Consider the following 13,588-nt stretch of genomic DNA (forward strand, 5'->3'; position numbering starts at 1 on the left):
GTATGAAAAGTAAACATTAAAAAAAAAAAAAAAAATTGTTCACTCTGTGAAATCTTAAAATAGAAGCAATGGAATGCAATTATAAATTGAAGTGTAAATGAACAATTTAAAATTTTAATAATTGCACAGTACACATTAACAAATATAATATATAAGGTTGATTATTAACCAGAAATACACATGTGATTAATGGCAGACAAAGCACAAAGTAAAGGCTACAACCATAGAGACATTTTAAACACTTAAACATGGCTTAATGCGTGAACACAATTATATTGGAGGACCAAAATGAGTATAGTAAGAGTTTTATTATGTCTTCAACCAGGAACACAACAGCTAATGGATATGTAGCTCACCTGAACTGGTTTCTCTGGGGATTTCTTTCATGGTCACCGGACTGGAGACAACTGCGGACACCAAGGAAGAAGCAGAAGGACAGACAACAGTGGAACTAGCCAGTTGTGTTGATACCGCCTCTTCCTCATTTCTACACGGAGACGAGTCCATACTGCCCAGTAGCACCATTGAGCTTGCCAAGTTGCTTGTTCCCCATGTGCTGTAGCATAGGTTGTAGAAAGGCCAGTCTAATCTTATGCTTCTGCTCTTTTTATTGTAATCGTGCACTTGGTAGAATTTTTTTCTCAGTGTCTTGATTTTATTTAGGATTTCGATTTCTCTCTCGAGGAACCATGCTATTGCATTATTTTTTTTTATTTGATCATACAATATTGCATTGCGTACCGTTCCACTATGCTGGCAAATGATCTCAGCTTCAGCGCAGATACTGAGGAGCTCCCTGGTCTCTGTTTCAGTCCAGTTTGTGGATATTTTTATTTATTTAATTTTTTTACGTGAACGTTGATCTCTGCATTTAAAAACCTGCTCAAAGAGTCGCACAATAACTACATAATCACTACCTTTCCGGGATTGGTCCTGCCTTTTGTTTACACAGGCCATGTTCCAGGATTGATCCAGGAAATGTTACTATGTCCCCATCCCGGAATCAATCCCAGGACATGTTTGCGTTCACACAGAAGGCACTCTGGCAATTTTCTGGGGACAGAGAGCTCTCATTGCAAGAGCATGAGTCTCGCCCTGCTTTGCTAATGGATCACCTTCTTTCACGAAGGTAGTCCTCCGCAGCTTGCTTTTCCATGAAAGGATGCTGTCAATGGTCCTGTCACAACAAACTCACCAGGACGTGGCACGCCTCCTACTTGGCACTTCTCCTCTTCTCATCGGGTTCCAGGCTTGGAAAGTCATTCCAGATGTTGGATTATTTTTAGCATTTTCTGTTTTCACTCTGAGTGGAGATGAAGTTTTACTATACACTGGGTCAATATGAAAGTCCTGATAGAAGAGCTGCACTACAGTGGCCACAGCATCACTGTGATCCGACCCAAATCCAGCTGGTACATCACAGAAAAGTCCCCTCTCTACAATTCCATCACAACTGCAGATGAAATAAGCAGATCTGATCACTTTTTTGAAGTGTATTTATGGAAAGTGATAGAGATAGAAAGAAGCGACACTTCTGGACTGTCCTTCTTGAAGCTCCAGTTCGATTTGTTTTCCATGTTGTCAAAAGCACATTATATTACATGTAAAATGGTGTCGGCCATTTTGGAAGATAAGATGCTTCTGAAAAGACTTTAGGATGAGCAGTAAGACCTGGTGCTCACTGATCCTGCCTTAGTAGGCAGCGTGTTTTTAGCTCATTATCCAAAACTCTCTCTTGTTCTCAATGTACAATGGATCACAAGCGGTGAAGGAAATTTTGCTATAGCACCCTCTCCATTGTCTTATGTACCTTTACTAGACTCTGGCCATAGAGATAAAATGAGTTTCCCTCAAAGGGTTAAAAATGTTTTATTTCAGAGTTTTACTTTCTTCCAGGGCAGATTTGTGGTTGGTCCACATTATGATGCACTTAGTATTTTGATTACAAAACTGACATTGTTAGTCTCATTCAAGCTGCTGATATTTGGCTCATGAGGACCGATTTTGTCTTCAAGTTCCTGAGACCAACCATGCCAAATGTTGTTTACATGGGTGGATTTCAATGCAAACTTTCCAAGCCTCTTCCTGCAAATCTGGAAGCGTTTGTGCAAAGCTCAAGAGACCATGGCTTTATTATTATTATGTCATTGGGAACACTTGTTAAAAGTATCCCCGCTGACATAGCCAACAATATTGCAGCCGCTTTTGCTAGTTTACCTCAGAAAGTAATCTGGAGACATCTTGGAGATCGTCTATCCACCATGGGCAACAACACTCTTATTATGGACTGAATACCACAGAACGACCTCCTGAGACATTCCAAGATCAAAGCCTTCGTAGCCCACGGAGGAACCAATGGAGTGCAGGAGACCATATACCATGGGGTCCTGATCCTGGGCATTCCTTTGTTCTTCGACCAGTTTAATACGTGTTCAGGAGAAAGGAGCTGGTAATGGCAATTTTTTTCACTGCATGGTATGGTTCACTTTTGGGGGGTTTTCCACTAGGTATAGTACCTGGTACCTGGTACTTTTTTTCAGTACCACCTCGGTTGAGGTTCCAAGTGAACTGTTACCAAAACGTGACGTGTAAACTCTGCTGATCACTGATTGGCCAGAAAGAATTGTCATTACCTGTGTCACTGAACTTGCGACACAGAGACACAACAGAACCGCTAGATTTAAATCAGCATAGTCAGCGAAGGATTGAACACAACTATTTTGAATGAGCTTTTTTTAACATAAAAAAAAAAAAGTTTTCTTTTTCTGAAGCACAAACACACACATCCCTCACATCAAAAGAACAGAACCAGACAAAATGAGGAGTTGATGGGGTGACGCGGAATGAAAAAGTTTTTTTAGGAGTCCTGACAGTAGAGGCGGCGCAACTATATGATTCTAAACTGCAGTGGAAACGCAAACCATGCCGAGCTGTACCGAGTCGTACCACGCAGTGGAAAAGCGCCATAAAATACTTAAGCTGTAAGAATTTAACAGTCATACTTTTGGACAAGCCCTACGGGAATTGCTTCGTAATGCCTCCTACAGGACGAACATGCAGAGACTCTCCAGTCTGCAGAGGGACCCTTCTGTGAGGCCTTTGGACTCGGCCGTCTTCTGGATCGAGTATGTGATGAGAAATAAAGAAGTGACTCACCAGCGCTCAGAGTTCTATAAGATGCCATGGTAATGTTACTTGTGCCATTCTGTGGAGGTCTTGTTGGTTTTCTTCACTGTTGTTGTTGTGTGAAAGTGAAAGTGACATGACATACAGCCAAGTATGGTGACCTATACTCAGAATTTGTGCTCTGCATTTAACCCATGTGAACACACACCCGGAGCAGTGGGTAGCCATTTATGCTGCGGCACCCGGGGAGCAGTTGGGGGTTCGGTGCCTTGCTCAAGGGCACCTCAGTCGTGGAATTGCCGGCCCGAGACTCACATGACCCCACAACCTTAGGGTTAGGGGTTAAACTCTCTAGCCACTAGGCCACGACTTCCCCAACTGTTTGTGAAAAATAAAAAATGAATGATGCTATATAGATTTTTATACTAAGAATTGCATGCAAAAACAAAATAACTAATGCAAAAGGTGTGTTTCCTTTTAAAGAACTTTCAGTGTTTTTAGAGGTGACATAAATGCTTCCAATAACTGGCAAAATACAAAAAAAAAAAAAAAAAAAATCTGTAAACATACTTGATACATTAATATTATGAAAATACTATTCCTCCTTATTACTATACTAATAAATATTAAAATACTACTGACCAACTGTGGAATTTTTCACTACAGCCAGTTAGTAACTACACTGATCAAACTTCAATGATCTTTCAGATCCCTTAGGTCGGTTAGTACAGTTTACTGCAGAACAACTCATTTTGTCGCTGTGAAACGAAACAGTTATAGAAAATGAAAAGTTGAAGTACACCTTCAGTCGCCTCCTGAAGATCCTGAAGGTGTCTCTATATCTACTTCACTCAGAGAAACTGTCAATCACAGCTGTCAGTCATGACATCAGACCCCATTTTCATAGCATCAAATAACTAAAACCAACCCTATTAGAAAAACGAACAATTGAACATACATCAGCGTGTTAAGAACTACATAAAATGACAGAAGTCAACTTTGGGAAAAATTTATTTGAAATGTAATAAAATTATTATTATTATTATTATTATTATTATTATTATTATTATTATATTACTTATTTTTTAGTTTGGCTCACTTCCAATCCATTTGCAGTACCTGTAGTGGGCAGGGGTTTATGACCTATACTGCAGCCAGCCATCAGGGGGCAATAAAAATATTTTGGTTTCACTTCTCAGGATATGTGTGGTTTAAGATTTAATAAAAAGAACTGGGGTGTATTCCAGAAAGCAGGGTTAACTTACCGTGAACTAAACCCTGAACTCTCGGTTGATTAATCCCAAACCTTGCTTACTCGAGGTATGTGGTTCCAAAAATGTGTCCGGGAGTAAGTTCATTCAACTCAGAGTATGTTCCACGGTTAAGACTCAAGACATTCTCAACAGAGCAACGAATCGACGAGTCACTATGGAAACGGACGCTAAGAAAAAGCGCGCCAAGCTGTTTCTTTCTTCTTCTTTTGTTCATTAGTTGTTTACATGCTTAGTGCATATCGCCACCTAATTGATGACCGTGATTTTTTTTTTCCATGTAATCTTTAATCCTTGAGAATGTGAATTATATATTTTGTTTTATGCTAATTATATATTAAGTCATATCAGATATGTATTTTGATTTAGAATTTAGACATTATAGAAAAATCCATGTGTGAGATAATATAACATGTAATAAATAAAATAAATAAATATTTATAAGTTAAACATTACCTTGTCATAATGTTTCATAATTTATACAGATAACTCTTATATATGGCAATAAAAGAAATAATCATATTAGAATAATGTTACCTTATTTATTACTTATATTAGTGCTTCCTCATTAACATATCAAATATATATATATATATATATATATATATGTATATATATATATATATAATAAGCTATATTACATATTGTAATATTATATAATGCTGTGTGCTATCTGTCACGCCCAGTGAAGGCTCGCTGAAGTGAACTAACCCTGGAACATAACCTGCTCCGGAGCAGGTTAAGTTCAGAGAGGGAGTTGCTATGACTACTAACATACCCTGAAAGTTACCTCCATTTTTGGAACCGAAAGTTGAGGTTATCCACTTACTTACTCTTAAACATACCCGGGTATGTCACATAACCTGCTTTCTGGAATACCCCCCTGGCTCATCAGAGTCATTGGTTTGAGAATCAGAAAACTGGTCACACTGTATGCTTATGATTCACTAAAAAGAATAAGTCATTGGACTTAACAAACGGTGCAGATGCATAGTAGTGTTGTGGTGTAGCTGAAAAGTACATGGATGGAAACAGTTCTGAATAAGAAACGACTCAGATTCTAACCGTAAAATAATAAATAAACGGATTAATTGTACACTACATGGTATAATATTACATAAAACCAGTTACACATGCATACTTGAGCCATACTTAAAAAACACAGGGCTTATGTTGACTGTTTGAGGCTATAGCTGCAATCTCGGTTCAGGTTAGAGTGCTTTTTCAAACTTATGTTGACAGAACAGATGAAGAGAAGGAGAGATGTGTCATTGTTAGAATTCTCTCTGATGCTTAGAATAAACATTCAGAGCAACTGTGCCTCTGATTGCATCCAGCTGTGGATGCAATTCCCTTTTTAAAGAAATTATTTAAAAAAATACAAATAATAATAAATAAATAAATAAAATACTATATATAAACAATTATCAAAATTCCAAAATTTCCAACAATGGCCCAATGGTCTCCACCAGCAATCCTTACTGTACTATTGTTGGAAATGTTTGGAGATTACATTTTGGTTGTGTGATGTGGTTTTATAAAAATTTAAAGGGGTTTTTAAATTCATACCAATGACTCAAGAGTTTGACAGACCATGAACACAACCAGTACAACCAGCACAACATATCTGGGTTTTTGCACAACACCATGAATAACGGCGTGCATAGCACACAGCATTATATAATATTACAATATGAGTCATATATGCTGATCTTTTTGATATGTTAATGAGGAAGCCATACCTAAACCACAGGCACTTCATACAGTTTTTTTTTTTTTTTTTTTACAAAAGTACTGCAATACATATGCATAAATCATACCTAAACCACAGGCACTTCATACATGATTATTTAACTTCTTGATTTTACCTCAATAGTAATGCATGATAATGTTATTTAGAGTTAACTTTGGGTTTTTGCACATTGAGGATGTAGAAACCACAATCTATTACAAAAGTGTAGCAGCTTGATTTTACCTCAAAACAAACTCATTAAAATCACATTAAGATCCAAAAATTATAACATAATTTTTAATTTAGAGTTAAGATTTTTATCACACTTTTTCATCTCACTGTAAGATCCACACATTACCATTTCAGTTTGTGTGACCTTTTAAGGATCAGTTCAACACAAACAGTCAATACTGATCATGTTCGCTGATATATACATTTCCAGCAAAAGCTAATTTTGACAAACCACAGACCTACAACCAAGGAAATTCACTAACTTGTGTCTGGTATCGCAAGCAAACAATGGCTAAACTATACAAAACACCAAGGGGAATTGTAATGAGCTTACCAAGAAATGTTGAGAGCAACAGTCTATTATTCTTTACATGTGTGTTCTGGCCAGCCTTCAAACTTGTGTTTGAGAAAATGGCCAGCCAGCTGGATGAATTTAAATGAGTCTTGCAGCAATCATCTTTGTTCACAGTACAGTTTGAACTGAGGTTTCACTCACACAGCTCTGCATCTGATGAGAGGAAATCATTTGTCATAAAAGATAGCTAAAAATAAATATATAAATTTTTTCTTTATCAAAAAGTTTACTGCTTTATTGTAATACAAATGAGAGATCTGATTTAACATGGGGGAGTGTAAACCAATAAGGTGCAACAATAGGCCAAGTAGGCCAATGTGTTTTTGCCACATGCTGCAAGTCTTGAAAAACTAGAAGAATTATGAGAATATTTATGTCTATAAGATACAATATTTCTGTTTTTAAAAAAAAAAAAAAAAAAAAAAAAAAAAATTCTGACATGTACTGGATACTACTGCATGTATAGGTTTTTACAGTCTCTAGAGACCATTGTGTGATTTCCCATTAATGAACTGAACATTTTCATTTACATGTTTTTCAGACCTTAAAAAATTGTATGTCAACTATTAAAATGGCTGTTATTTTCTATTTGTCAGTTACATTTCACTTCTGCAGCTAAGTGACTAACTTCATTCAGTGATTCTTTGTTTTTGTTAGCTAAAATCTCTCTATGCTTTTTGTTTTTCCACCTTCTTATGGCCGAAGCTGGCACTGCTATAGTCATTTCATAGGATGCACTGCACAAGCAATTTATATATTCATAAAACAAACCTACGCAAAACACAGAGATCATTATTTCACTTAAGTGTTTGCAAAAATGTTATCTCCCATGATGCGTCAAAGGCACAGATATGTGAAGTTTGAGTATTCACCGCAAGTGCTGGACTTAATATTTCAATTTATTTTGATATTCATTTTGGGCTGTGAATTGAATTTCCCCCTAGTCCACCCCTGACTTTCTGTTTAAGAGGAAGTAAGCCATATTAGTTTGGTGTTCACTGAAAGGGGCCCATGCGGTTCCTAACATCCAAGTCCATCTTACCTTCCACAGCCTATTGAGATGTAATGGCCCTGTATTTGCAGTATGTTTGTCAACAGCCTATTGAGATGTAATGTCTGTAAGTAATTGTTTGATCATGATGTGAGGTTGTAATTCTTTGTATTTGCAGTATGTTTGTCATTTTCTCCTTATTTCCTAAAATGTTTATTTGTGTTGATATATAACTTTATTGCATTGTTGGTTATTTTTTGCATTTGAATGCTCATTCTTTTGATGTTGATTTTCCTGTTTACTTTGTTTAATTTACATTTGTATACTTTCTTTTCTTTGTAGTTTCACACTTGTCATGATTAAACTTCAAAAACTGAGCCTTCGTGGAGTTTATAGTGAAAGTGTTTAGTGGCTGGATAGCTGGATTATTGTAAGCATCCAGTGAAGCCAGTGACAGTAGCGTTTGTCTGACATGCAGATTAAATCCAACTTCAGGTGGAACAACATTCAGAATTAAAAAATTGGTGTATGAAAACATGCATGTTGACAAAATGGTTTCAGTGGACCATCTGGAGCATGACATGGAAAAAAAAAATACATACCTGAGGCAAATAAATCTGTGTAAGCCACGCCACAAGGATACGTTTTTTACGTGTATTTATGCTTTGTTTTGAAAGCAAACAGTGCATCGGCGCAGCGTGGCTGACACAAAGGTGTATCTTGCTTCCTCTTTGTGTAAAGGTTGGTAAAATCCAGGTTGTAATCTCATTGAACTGCACAGAGGCTCTTGATGACATTATAATGTCTTATTCAACTCCTTATTTCCCCATTTCATGAATCAGTAAAGCATGATGAATTTGTATACTAAAGGATCTTGGTCCACTAAACACTGAGACAATGATCTCTCAGATGTTACTATTTTCAACATTGATGAAAGCAAAAAAAAACAAAAAAAAAAACATATTAGAATGAATCTGAAGGATCATGTGACACTGAAGACTGGAGAAATGATGCTAAAAATTCAGCTTTGCCATCACAGGAATAAATTAACTTTATAAAATATATTAAAATAGACACTAGTTATTTTAACAAAATAAATGCAGCCTTACTGAGTATAAGAGACTTCTTACTGTCACGGGTAGCTACAGTACACGAGCGCACAAAGATGTAGAATCTTTTAATAAATCCAAAGGGCAAATATCCACAAAGAGAGAGAAGAGCAACACATCCACACAATTGACCTATACATAGTAGACTCAAGACTGGACAATCATGAACAGAAAGAGAGCAACTTAAATGCATGCAAACAAGGACACTAAGACACACACCTGAAAAGAATTAAGAAATCAAATCCATAAATATGATAACGGATAAAAGTTGCAAACTGAAAGTCCAAACTAATATAAACCTTGACACTAACTGACATCATGCTTTTTATAGTGTATTAGTTATTTCTATTGCCAGCCAATTTGAAGCATGACTCTGTCTGAAACTACATATTCTTTAAGTAGATACAGTACTTGTTTGAATAAGTATTTTGTGACCATTATAAAAATCAAGCGTAGAGTTCTGGCAGGTCACGTGAATCAAGCTTGCAATGGCTGAATCTCAGCTTATCCACGTCTACCTATAGGAATACAACGCCTATCACAGCATTCTTATATAAGGTCTATTCAGTATTATTCAGCAGCTTTAATGCTCAGGAGCAATTACCCCCCTCCATCCCTAACTCCTCTCGTAACAGTCAGGACTTGGCTTTCTGATATTCCTCACTGAATCAGACTCTTTTACCTTGAATATGGTGTTACACTAAAACATCGTTAAGAACATTAATGATATTATCTGCATTTGGTTCTGATCTGTTTACCCTAAGGGGGTTATTGTTGCTCTCCCTGCTCATTCATGAGAGGCTGCGTGGATGGGCAGGGAGTTTTTGCCCAGAACAGAACTGTACCACCAATCCAAACTGTATGCTAAGTGTCAGTCATCTTTGACAATAGTGTTCCTAACAGAAGTATCTTTATTATGAATGTGTGTAGTATAATCTGGACATGCTACATTAACCATGTCAGCACTGTTAACTTACCCACCATTTACGAATCCACTTCTGTGCCCTTATGAGATAATTTATAATTTTAATTCATAATCCAGAAACAAGAAATAAAAAATTAAACAAACAAAAAACAAAAAAAAACATAAACTGACGACAAAATAACTTAACATAAACAAACTGACGTGACATACAAGTATTCATACTCAGAATACGTGCTCTGCATTTAACCCATCCAAATTGCACACACACATAGCAGTGAACACACACACCATGAACACACAACCGGAGCAGAATAAATGCAGGCTTGTATACCGGCCAGAGGTATTCGAGATAGTGTGGATTTAGTGTGCGTTAAGGGCACTGCACTTTGGCGTTTTTAAGATCTGGGACAGTCTTGCGCACTTACTTCCTGTCGTGCGCACACGCTCTGAAGTGGCCAAGATCGCAAGTGTGGGTATTTGGACAAGGAAAATGAACAAGGAGGACAGGAGACCTTTATATAGTATATTGACCATATCAAAATAAAAGACACTGACACAAAAGACAAACCCCAATAGTATAAACATCACACAAAGACAGTCCCACTACAGACCACATTTTAGGTTTCCTGACAAAGTTTATTTTTGTTACAGTGAAGGGTGTGTTGCATTTTTTTGACTGATGCAGACATGGCAAGGAGCAGCTGTGTGTGATTATTTGATGGATTATTTCATTATGTGCTGGAAACAAAGGAAACCGGCCAGAGTTTTTTTTTTTTTTGTTATCTTAGCAGAGTTATTTGGGAGATACTGTCCACTTTAAGACTAATGTCAAAGAACACAAAACTTGACAAGATTAACAAATGAGCAAACAGTCACCGTGCCAATTTGCTATTGCAAATTCACGTGTGCAGCCCGCTTTCTATGTTTGAATTTCCTTAAAAACATTTCCTACTATAAAACATTTTAGCCTTTGCCCCTTTCCTAAATTAATATCATGTTTCCTGACAATGCTGTGACCATTTTTATCCAGCTCTCACACCCTTTGGGAAATGGAAACTTTGAGTCACTAAGGAAGCACATGTACTGGGACTCAAACTAGCTTAGACATCACCTTGAACTTCATGTCAATGTCCGACATGATGCCTCAACAAGTTAGAGCTGAAATGAGGCCCACTTTGAAGATGTATCCTTCATCCGTAAGAATTGTTTTTTTTTTCATCCATTTTTTTGGCGCAAATTTCTCTGAGGCAATACCACCTTGTTTAAGTTATATTTGTAGATAGATAGATAGATAGATAGATAGATAGATAGATAAATAGATAGATAGATATAACCTACTGTAATGCAGACATTCATTTCCTTTATAATAAATAAATAAATAAATAAATAAAATACCAAGAAATATAAGTGTGATTCACATTTTCATAAAATCTTCCAAAGCGCTTTGGTGACTGAAATAAATGTTCTGGTGTAGTACAGATGTTCTATGATATACTTCTCCAACTAATGAATGAGAGTTATGGCAACTGATCAACAAACAAATAACAAACAAAGCCCTGCTGACAACTAAATGTGATATAAAATGAACTTTTTATGAAAGACTCCACTGGCCAAAAGGATGTTATTGTTTGTATAATGCATTTCGGAATAAAATTGTTTGTTTTCTGCCCCCCTCAGATTCATGGAGCCGATGGCATCCCCAGTATGATTCATGAAGACATGACATGTCTTCTCATTATTTTTTTTTTTAATACATGAGATACACATTAATCATCACTCAAGAATCAGGCTGTCTGGAACATCAACTGTGTTGATTTGAGTTATCTAGAGAAAGACAGTTTAGAAACACAGGCATTGTTTCATTATATTGCCTGACTACACATATTACAGTTACAAGGGATGTTACACTTGGCAATCCCTTAATTGGCTGTCCTCAGGAGTGAAGAAGTGAAGACGGACACAACACCGAAGGTCAGTGAAGCACTAAACAGCGATGAAACAGTGAGGACATGTGTTTATTCTTAGAACTAGTCTGAAAAAAAGAAAAAAGCCAACTCGAGTGGTTCACCTGTGGTGCACAGCAAATGGTGGAGAACAAGCCGGTCTGTTATTCACATTCATATTGTACAGTACATCAACTCAATAACATCCAATTAATGACTCTCTAAAGCCATTTGTCTCAGCATGGAAAATCAAATGGTGCTGGTCCATGATGACCACAGAAATGAGAAAATGGTGAATACCAAAAGCCAAATATGTGAAACACTCTAACAACTTATTCAGTCACTTCCATTGTATTAGCCAGTAATATTGTGTTATGAAAGTAGAGCTTTTCCAGCGGAATAAAGATGTCATCATAACAACATCCTTTTAAAACAAATACAATCATGTTCCATTTCCTTTTGAAGAAACATTTCCAATAGTAAGTTCATGTTTTAATTAATATATATATATATATATAATCAGTAGCAACAAATCAGTTTGACATCAAAACATTACAGTCGGTGTGGGAAAAATATTTTAAATATTAACAATATATTATGCAAATGTAATTTAACAAATATTATTGTTCTGTGATTTTTGACAAATATTTTAGTCTTATTTTAAGTATTTTAATAATTCCGACTAATTCTAGGTATACCTAGCTATCTAAATGGAGACATACTCACACCATAACATAGCTTTTTTTTTTTTTTTTTTTTTATAATAATCATAAAATAAAAACACCATATTCTCATGAAACCTTGTAATAATTTGTGCAAAATGGCATAAAGTATCCTTTAGGTAACTTTAGGTAACAAATAAGGTAACTTTATTTGTTTTTTTAAGAATAACTTTTCCAATTTCACCTTTCCCCAAAGCGAGGTTTGTCAGATTTAGTTCACTTTTGGGGACAATACTTTCCCTAAACTACAGCTAACCCATCCATCACTCCTTCCCGTTTAGATGATGATCTTTTGAGAAAGAAACTATGCCAGAAACAAGGATCCAACTTGAGTCCCATCCAGATTAATCAATCCGATCCAAGAGAATGTAACCACAATTGCTTCAGTTAAAACACGCTCCAAACCCCTTAGCTCCTAAACACTCTTAGCCAATGAACTTTAATCACACTGAAACAGTCCAGGAAGTTTTTATTTTTTATTTTTTTTTATTTTTTTTATATCCTTCTGAAATAGTCATTATGTCCTTAGGGTGCATACTGTATATTGAGTCCTTAATCTTGACACTGTAGAGTAACAGTCATAAAGAATGCACTCTTTGGACCTTGTATTTAGAGGATAAATGAAAAGGGCACTATGCATGTGTGCTTAAACATTTTTAATTGGTTGTTCTTCCGGTATTCAGGGTTTTCAAGCATCACAAACTCTCTACTAAACTATATTTCTTCTCAAGTAAATAAGTCCTGCAATATCTGAAGGGCGTTATCCAGCACTGTGGGCAAGGTAAACACTTGTTTGATTAGCTGGCCTGATTCAGTTTGGCCCAGCTGTTAGATGGTGACTCACTGTGGACTGAGAATATTAGGTAGATGTATTATGTTTGTTGTTTTGACCTGAACTCCCTCTTGAAGTCTTGGAAACTCTCCTGCATATTCCAGTAAAAATGTAATACTTTTCTTCATTTACGTTGTGAATTGGGGTTTTCTTTTTGTAATTTACCCCTTTGAGGTTGGTCACTGATCCTCATTGCTGACACGCACACACAACACCATTTTTATTCTGTTACATGACCTTCCCTGCTCAAGATATGATAAGGGAATGTATCATCTCTATCTGCGAGTTTGGGTGAACAGGTCCTTATGGTGCCACCATAAAAGTTCCCATAAACTCCACTTACAGTGGCAA

General features: G+C 36.4%; 1 pseudogene; it reads left to right on the plus strand.

Annotated features, from left to right (window-relative positions):
• Nucleotides 1-385: 385 nt before the first annotated feature.
• On the plus strand, nt 386-3,189 carry LOC109071584 (annotated as a pseudogene).
• The last annotated feature ends 10,399 nt before the right edge of the window (nt 3,190-13,588 follow it).

The sequence above is a fragment of the Cyprinus carpio genome, chromosome A10, assembly GCF_018340385.1.
Source record: "Cyprinus carpio isolate SPL01 chromosome A10, ASM1834038v1, whole genome shotgun sequence".
NCBI classification, from domain to species: domain Eukaryota; kingdom Metazoa; phylum Chordata; class Actinopteri; order Cypriniformes; family Cyprinidae; genus Cyprinus; species Cyprinus carpio.